The sequence below is a fragment of the Salvia hispanica genome, chromosome 4 (genome assembly GCF_023119035.1).
Source record: "Salvia hispanica cultivar TCC Black 2014 chromosome 4, UniMelb_Shisp_WGS_1.0, whole genome shotgun sequence".
NCBI lineage: Eukaryota > Viridiplantae > Streptophyta > Magnoliopsida > Lamiales > Lamiaceae > Salvia > Salvia hispanica.
The window spans coordinates 42728525-42736943 of NC_062968.1; positions in this window are offsets into that span (position 1 = coordinate 42728525).

The following is an 8419-nucleotide window of genomic DNA, read 5'->3' on the forward strand; positions in this document are numbered from 1 at the left end:
CTTGAATAAGTATAATGAAAGATTAAAGGGATTGCTGGTAAAGGAGATGGAGGATATGGAGGAGTGGTGAAGAAGATGAAGTTGATGATATTGAATAAGTTATCTAATTAATCACGCACAAAAAATCTTAATTGACAGAAGAATAATGCAAGATTTTAGGGATTTCCATAACAAGACACTTGACAAAATATCATTTCTATCCTTATACGTTTTTTTTATGTTTAAAATGATAATACTTAAGAAATTAATGGAGCCATTAGATCTTTTAATCTTAAGATCAGATCAGCTAATCCTATGGTCCAAAATCGGCCTATATTTCTTGATTTAAAGGCATTTTTGTTTTGATCATTTCCCTATATATATATATATATATATATATATATATATATATATATATATATATATATAGGGTTTTGATCTATGAAGACCAGATTTAAATACAGAAACGCAGAACACGGTCATACGTAAGACATTTTTAGGTCATAGTTAGTTTATTTTTAGGTCATGCTAACAAAGCATGACCTAAAATGATCTTAACATGACATAAACCCAAATCTTATAATATGACCTAAAACTACTTAATTATGACCTTCCATGTTTTGGGTTAATTATTGACCATTAGATCATCTAATCCTAAGGCCAAGATTTGGGCTGCATTTCTAGATTTAAATGCATTCTTATTTTGATATCTCCCTATATATATATATATATATATATATATATATATATATAGGTTTGTGTTAAAGTAACAATACCCCTTAAGGTAACATCATACCACCAATCCTAGCCAATCATTTGTACACATGGACGAATAATCAGCTGCCATGTGGCAATCATAAAAATTGCACAAGGGTAAATTTTCGCGGACTGCAATATCTAATACGCAAGACTGCAATTTTTCTCGCCTGCAATATCTAATACGCTAGACTGCAATCTATAGATTGCAGTCCAGTGTATTGGATATTGCAGTCTAACGTTTATAATATTGCAGTCTAGCATGGCGTCACAGTGTCATTTTAAGAGTGTTGTCATTTTAACGCACTCTCTATATATATATATATATATATATATATATAGGTCCATGATCAATTGAGATTTTTTAGGGTAATTGAGAAATGAGATGCAATATCAGCCACTCATTTTTATTAAATGAGTGGTCCAGATTTTACCACATAAAAATTATTTTTAGATTAGTTTCTTATGAAAGGGCAGAATGGTAATTTCATGATTTTAATTAGATTCTTAAGCTTGTGCTATTCAGCTGCTCATCCTCACAAAACTCATCCTAACTCAGACGAGTCCAACCAGCTCCTTCCTCGCCGGAGACGCCGTCGGAGGTGGAATCCCTAGCTTGTCGTCGGACGCCTCAAGCAGATAGCCTAGATCCGGCCACGATTCGCCGGAATCCGATACCAATTCGACAATTCCTTCCTCAACCCCTCCGGATTCGCCGCAATCCGACGCCGATTCGACGATTCCTTCCTCAGCTGCTCCAGATCCGTGACCGGAAGTGGGAGATGCAGTGATTTCCTCATCGAAGCTCTTCATGAACAAGTCGAGGTCGTGGATGGAAGTGCAGAGATCGTAATCCTCGTTGATTCTGTCCAGCAGATCCTCCCTCGGCCGCTTCACCTCCGGCGAGTCAATCTCCTCTGCCTTCGTCTCTGGCATTTTGAATTCACGCAAACGGAGAGGGGATCTGGACTGACGACAGCTTCGGCGTCGATTCTGATAGAGCAGCAACTTGGAGAAACGATGGGTTTCTTGAGCTTGGGTGTATCTAATTTTGTGAATGTGTGTTGGAGATCTAGGATCTGTCCAATTTGTGATAGAAATCGAGAGAGAGAGGTGTTGGGGATGAAGAAGGTGGGAGAGAGAAGGCAGTTGGTGAGAGAGGGAAGAGAGTTTGTTCTCGTTTCCAGAATGAGAGTTTTTCTGCCTTTTTTAAATTTTAATGTCAACTACATAACAATTCATGTCAACTATTGTTATTGACATCATTTATACGTAAAATGTTGCTGTTGACATCATTTATACGTAATAACGTTTGATGTTGACATCGTAGTTGACATATATAACGTTTGTTGTTGACATCGTAGTTGACATAAATAACGTTTGTTGTTGATATTGTAGTTGACATAATGTCTCTGTAGTTGACATCACGCGAAAATGACATAAATACCCCCTTGTTGACATAAACTAGACACTGTTGACATTGAGCCAAAATTATGAATGAGTGGCTGAGATTGCATCTCAATTCTCAATTAGGCCCAAAAATCTCAACCTAACAGGGGACCTATATATATATATATATATATATATATATATATATATATATATAGTCCCATTATCCACAAATCCACTCTTAAAGACCGAACCACCGAACCCTACCAAATTAGGGCTTTTAGATCTAGTTTTTTATGGATAAGATACAAAAATTTATAAATTATTTTCGCCTTCATCACGAGCCCGAAGGTAAATAAGTCATACTAACATGTTACGAAGATTTAACTTCATTCCAGAATATATTACTTCATTATATTAGGTTTTTACTTCATTCTAGTAGGTTTTTACTTCATTCCAGTACGTAAATGTGGTTTCGCCGTCGCGTGCCGTTCTTTCTCTCTACAATATCTATCACCACCGCCATGACGCTAATATTGGTTTAATAAACACATGGAATAATGTAATAAATTATTGGAATGAAGTATGTGTAGAAGCATTTGAAGTCCTACTGGAATGAAGTAAAAATCTTATCCAATGAAGTAATAACGTTCCTGAATGAAGTAATAAACTCACTTGAATAAATTGCATTTTTAAATGTTAATCAAGCAAAAACCCACGTCAATGAATTTGAATGAAACATATATTGAATCATTTCAAAACCTACTGGAAGCAAGTAAAAACATGTTGTAGTTTCGAGGTATTAGGTACAGAATGAAGTAATAAACCTATACAATGAAGTAAAATGGGCTAGTAATGAAGCAAAAAAAAATTTCACAGCAGCACATCTCATCAAAAAAACTAGATCTAATGGCCCAGATTTGGTCTCTAGTTCGGTCTTTAAAATTGGTTCGACATTGATCACAACTCTCTCTCTCTCTATATATATATATATATATATATATATATATATATATATATATTATGGGATTTTGATCAAAACAAGAATGGATTTAAATCAAGAAATACAGACCATTTTTTTACCCTTGGATTAATTGTTTTGATCTTAAGATCATAAGATCCGATGGTTCAATTTATTTCATAAGTATTATTTTTTTAATCACTAAATATCATATAAGGTTAGTAATGTCCATATATAATGTCGATTGTTATGGTAATCCCTACAATCTTGCTTATTTCTCTTTCTACTAACAAATCATCTACGTGATTTATAAGTTAACATTCAGCCACTTCAATTCCTTCACCATCTATTTATCTTCCATCTTCTTCAACCGCAATTCCAACAATCTTCCATTATAATTCTTTCCATGAAGATTTATTATTTGTGAATAAATAGTTGCCAGATTATTTGAGTTTTTAATATCCTTTGAAACTCCGTCGTCGTATTCGTCTCCTTCATCGATAATTTTTTGTCCAAATCTAATACTCCCTCCGTCCCAATAAATATGCAACATTTGCTTTTCGGCACGAGATTTTATGTAGTGTTGTTTTGTGAGTAATGAAGAGAGAGTAAAGTAAGAGAGATGAAAAAGTAGAGAGAGTATTATTTCCATTTTTAGAAACGTTTCATTTTTAATGGGACAGAGGGAGTATAACTGTAACTAAATACTCCTTAACAATATTTTCTCATCTCCTTCTTCACTTCATCTGTAAGTTATCCTTGTATAAATTTATATGACGCATTCTGTAGTCCGTTGTTTTATATAATGACTCGAATATTGGATTATTATGACCCAATTTACTCATAAGATGACATGATCCAAATACTCATTTAGTATGACCCAAAAGAAAAGAAGATGTTTGTGTCATTGTTTGTGTATTTTTCACTCATTTTAATATTGAGTTTTTTTAACATGTCAAAAACATGAGAATAATCGTTTATTTTACTTCAGTTTGTTTGATACGAACATTTTGATCAAATTTGTTTGACGCATTCTGGTACTCCGTAGTGTTATATAATGACTCGAATATTGGATTATTATGACACAAATTACCCCTACGATGACATGACCCAACTATTCATTTAGTATGACCCAACTATACAATGACCCTACTGTTGGTTTATTATGACACAAATGAAATATACATAGCAATGACACAAATGAAACATACATAGCTATGAACCAAATATTCGTTGATTGTGTATATTGGAGTTTTGATTTCGCAGAATTTGTAGGGTGGATATATTCGGCGGATTTTGTGGTGAAGGAGAGTGAATTAAACGGAGTGGGAACCTAAGCACCAAATTAGAGTGTGGAGTAATTACTCCCATTTAATCTGCTCTTAAAAAACGGAAGGACGGTTCATTATTTTTTCTATTCCTAAATTACCCTTACCATGACACAAATCGTCTTAGTTATGCCACAAAAAAATTTTATAGCAATCCAAATCGTGGTCATTCATCTACAAATCTAACAGTCCATATGTAGGCTGTATTTCTATACTTAAGGGTCTTTTTTGATAGATTAAAACCCATTATATATATATATACATGTATATATATATACGGTCTTGTTAGGTTGAGATTTATCAACCTAATTGAGAATAGAGATGCAATCTCAGCCACTCATCCAGAATATTTGTGAAATGTCAACAGCATGTAGTTTATGTCAACAGAGGGGCATAATTGTAATTTTATTTATTTATTTAATTTTTTTTAATTTTTTTAATTTTTTTCAAATTTTTTTAATTTTTTTGAATTTTTTTGAATTTTTAAATTTTTTTTTTTTTTCGTTTTTTTAAAAAAAAATTTCAACTACATATACAATTCATGTCAACTACACATCAAATGTCAACAACTTTATTTAATAAATACTATTTGACATGAATTGTACATGTAGTTAACATTATATTGTGTAGTTAACATGAATTGTATATGTAGTTGACATGGATTGTACATATAGTTGACATTATATTTGTGTAGTTAACATGAATTGTGTGTGTGGTTGACATTATATGTGTGTAGTTGACATGAATTGTATATGTAGTTGAAAAATAAAAATTAAAAAATTAAAAAAAATAAAAAATAATAAAAAATAAAAAATAATAATAATAATAAAATTTAAAAAATTTTAAAAAAAATTTAAATAAAAATCTAAAAAAAATAAAAAATAATTTAAATTTTTTTAAAAAAATTAATAAAAAATTAAAATAAAAAATTAAAAAAAATATTTATTGAATAAAATTTACCATGATATTACCATTCTGCCATTTCATAATTAATTAAGCTAAAGATATTTTCCATGTGGAAAAATCTGGACCACTCATTTAATAAAAATGAGTGGTGATATTGCATCTCATTTCTCAATTAGCATAAAAAATCTCAATTGATCACAATCCTATATATATATATATATAGAGTTGTGATCAATGTCGAACTTTTCTTAAAGACCGAACTAGAGACCAAATTTGGATGACTCATTTTTCTCTATCTTATGGTTATGATTAATTTAGAATTAATTTAATATTTTATTAAATAAAAACGTTTTTAATTTTTTTTTTTTTTAAAAATTTATAATTTTTTTTTAAATTATTTTTTTTTCAAAATTTTTTTTTTTTTAGATTTTTTTTTGTTCGATAAAAACTTGCTGGAGTAAATAACGAACTATATTCACTACATAATGAACTAAATGAATGTATGCTATGAAGTTATTTTTCACATTCATTATATATTGAATTTACTTCAACTGAAAAATAATTATGTCATAACACATTATGAAGTAATAAACTAATAAAATGAAGTAATAAACTAATGAAATGAAGTAGTAAACTAATGAAATGAAGTAATAACATATCTTAATGAAGTAATAAACTAACGGAATGAAGTAATAGCATTACTGAATGAAGTAATAAACTAACGGAATGGAGTAATGGAATGAAGTAATAACATGACTGAATGAAGCAATAAACTAACAGAATGAAGTAATAGCATGAATAAATGAAGTAATAAACTAACGGAATGTAGTAGTAAACTAGCAGAATGAAGTAATATCATGAATAAATGAAGTAATAAACTAACGGAATGAGGTAATAGCAGGTCTGAATGAAGTAATAAGCTCATAACAATAACATGACTCGAATGAAGTAATAAACTAATGGAATGAAGTAATAACATGACTGAATGAAGTAATAAACTAACGGAATGAAGTAATAACCCTAAACCCAACTGAAAGATAATTATGTCATAACACATTATGAAGTAATAAACTAATGGAATGAAGTAATAGTATGACTGAATGAAGTAATAGCATGAATAAATGAAGTAATAAACTAACGGAATGAAGTAATAGCACGACTGAATGAAGTAATAAGTTCATAACATACATTCATTTAGTTCATTATGTAGTGAATATAGTTCATTATTTACTCCAGCAAGTTTTTATCGAATAAAATTTTTTAAAAGAATTTAAAAAAACTTTAAAAAAAATTCAAAAAAAATTAAAAAAATCTAGAAAAAAATGTTTTTATTTAGTAAAATATTAAATTAATTGTAAATTAATCATAACCATAAGATTAAAAAAAATGAGTGGCCCTAATTTGATCTCTAGTTCGATCTTTAAGGGTGGATTTTTGGTTAATAGGACTCTATATATATAGGGATGTATTCATATACTTTTCTCATATTTTGTTCTTTTTCCTTCTCAATCTTGGCCCTTCAATTTCAAGATTTGATGGCCCCAAATCATGCCATATGTATTTAATTAAAATATTTAAAAAATGAGAAAAGGGTAATGTTGGGAGTTCTTTTTTGCAACGGTTTATTATCTTCCTTAATTCTCTCCATTATTCTTCACTTTCTTAATTTTCTCCATTAAGTTTAGTAAATATATTTTCAGATTTATTTTTCATAATTACCTAAAATCACGCCACTAGCACATTGAATAGTGAATCTATAATTTACTTAAATTAATATATAAAGATTTACAATATCTTAGTTTGATTTCTTGTAAAAGTATTGACCATAAAAATCACACACTTAGTTATTTATTACCATAAAAATATTCTGTTTTTATTCTTTATTTTTGGTTCCATATAATCCTTGATGTACGAAAGTGGCTATAATGTACCAATAGTATCTAATAATGTGCACGGATAAGTGGATAATGTACAGATTGAATAGAATAATGTTGAAAGAAAATTGAATTCATGCCCTTTGGGTATAGCAATCCATGGGGCTAGGTTGCAGTACCCACTCACAAACGGAACCATCACAAAGGGCAGAGAGTTTGAATCATTCCCCTTGGGTTTAGCAACCCATGGGGCTAGGTTATAGCACCACAACATGAATTAAATTTTATTTTTTAATGCGTTTAAGATCTGATACAGTAAATAATGTTCTAATAGTATCTAATAATGTGCACGGATCAGTTAATAATGTACAGATCGTCCATTACTACATGACACAAATCGTCCATTATTGAGTAAATAAAATGCATTACATTGAAATATTTGTACATTATGTTTATCAGTTAAAACTATTCATAAAATCACAACAAAAACGTCTCATAAATATATACATTACAGGACACAAATCGTCCATTACTGAGTAAATAAAATCCATTACACTGAAATATTTTCACATTATTTTTATAAGTTAAAAATACTCATAAAATCAGAACAAAAACGTCTCAGAAACATATATATATACATTACATGACACAAATCGTCCATTACTGAGTAAATAAAATCCATTACACGGAAATATTTGTACATTATGTTTAGCACTCCCTCCGTCCCAAGGAAGATGACTCCTTTCTTGGGAGGCATGTGATTTTATGCAGTTATATTTTGTGTGTTAAGAGGAGAGAGTAAAGTAAGAAAGAAGGAATAAAGTAGAGATAAAGGTGTTTCCATTTTAAGTAATTGGTCATCTTGATTGGGACAAACCAAAAAGGAAAGTGGGTCATCTTCAATGGGACGGAGGGAGTATAAAACTCTAAATCGTCGACTTTGTGGTGTTTTCACGGCTAAAATCGACTCGGAGACTGCTCTCTTACCAAAAATCGAAACTTTGGAACCATACCTTGTTGTCGATTGAAAATCTTCCACCGATTAAAATGGTGTTGCGTCGACCGAGGTGTTAAGCTGGCAGAAATTGACTCTTTCAATGGAGTTTCTCCGATTTTGAAGCAGCTAGGGTTTCTAACCTCATTTTCTTCGTCTGTTCATCACAAATTTATCAGAATAAACCATAAATTCACTGATAATCGAATTCAAAATTTCGAAAACCAACGGT